This window comes from Carlito syrichta, unplaced genomic scaffold (assembly GCF_000164805.1).
Source record: "Carlito syrichta isolate Samal-C Ts95f unplaced genomic scaffold, Tarsius_syrichta-2.0.1 Scaffold309286, whole genome shotgun sequence".
Lineage (NCBI taxonomy): Eukaryota > Metazoa > Chordata > Mammalia > Primates > Tarsiidae > Carlito > Carlito syrichta.
The window spans coordinates 367,552-369,167 of record NW_007253382.1 but is presented as its reverse complement, the minus strand read 5'-3'; positions in this window follow the sequence as shown (position 1 = coordinate 369,167).

Sequence of the window (1,616 nt, the reverse complement as noted above, 5' to 3'; positions counted from 1 at the left end):
TCCCCCACCCCCACCTAGGCTCCCTAGTGGGGCCCCTGCCGCCCGGCCTGGGAGCACCTCTGGAAAGTGGGTGGCTTTGTGGGGCTCCCCGTCCACCCAGCTGCCCCTTCCCGGAGCCCCGTCAGCCCCGGCCGGGGGCCGCTGGGCCCGTGTCCAGGTTCAACGTCCAGCAGCCCGGCCGCTTCCTCCAGGCCTCAGTTGGACACCAGGGCCCCCGAAGGGACTTGGACGCCGTCGGCCGAGGAGGCAGACAGACACCGACAGCTGCGATTCCCGCTATGAAGCCACGCGACAGCTGTTCTGTGGGCAGCAGTCCTCCGACAGGGCCATGGTGTGCCCGTTTTAGAACTGAGGAGACGGGCTCAGAGGGGCCTGTCCCAGGTCACACACATCCGGGCCCTTCATGACGCCTTGGAGGCCATGAAAGGGAATCAAAGGCAGGTACCGCGAGAACCGGGACACTGTGGTTGGCTCTCGCCTGGGTCAGGCTAGGGCAGGGCAGACACTTGTGCTTCCTGGGTCCACTCCACCCCTTCCAGGCTGACCTTCTGGAAGCCCAGGCCGTAGAGGCTGGAGCACTGACTGGTCCCAACAGCTTTAGGCGGCCGGCTTGCTCCTTTACCAAGCGCGCGGTCCCACTGGGGGGGACTCTGCCAGTTTAACTTGCTCTGGTGAGTTGACGGGGCAGGGGATGTCCCCACTGTGGCACACCATCGTGTCATCACTTCTCTTGCTAAAACAACTTGCAAGTAGGTATTTACTCTGCCCATTTTTCAGAAGAGGGCACTAAGGCTCAGAGAAGTTAATTAGCCCGAGGTCACTCAGCAAGGAAGACCGAGACTGGCAGCCAACTCTACACAAAGCCGAAGCTTTGGTTGCTGTTTCTGTTTCTGGCTGGACAGGCTGGGGATCTGGGAAGACCCTGGTGTCTTCTGGCTGGTTCTGAACAAATCAGTGGGAAGCCATCTTGTCAGGTCTTCTGGCCACTGGTCACTCACATGGTAGAACCTAAAGAGGCCCAGGTCTCTGCTCCCCCTCAGCTTCAGGGGTGGAAGAGAGAAACCTGAGAATCCTGGCACTCGAGTGACCTTGGGCTGAGGAGACTCGGGAAAGGGGTGTTGTTGGGGGTTCTTCCCCTGCCAGCGCTGCCCGAACCAAGAGATCCTGCCACGTTGCCTTCTCCACCAGAATGTCCTCCCCCCTTGCTGGGCACATTGGCTCACACCTATAATCCCAGCACTTTGGGAGGCTGAGGCAGGAGGCTTGCTTGAGCCCAGGAGTTCAAGACCAGCCTGGGCAACATAGTGAGACCCTGTCTCTACAGACAGACAAAAATAGCTGGGTGTGGTGATGCACATTTGTAGTCCCAGCTACATGAGGCTGAGGTGGAAGGTTCGCCTGAGCCCAGGAGGTCGAGGCTATTGGTGAGCCATGATCATGCCACTGCCCTCCAGCCTGGATGACAGAGTGAAACCCCAACTTAAAAACAAAAAAAGGGCCGGGCTTGGTGGCTCAGTCTATAATCTCGCGCTTTGGGAGGCCGAGGTGAGTGGATCGCCTGAGCCTGAGGGTTCGAGACCTGCCTGGGCAGGCAAGACCTCATCTCTACAATAAAT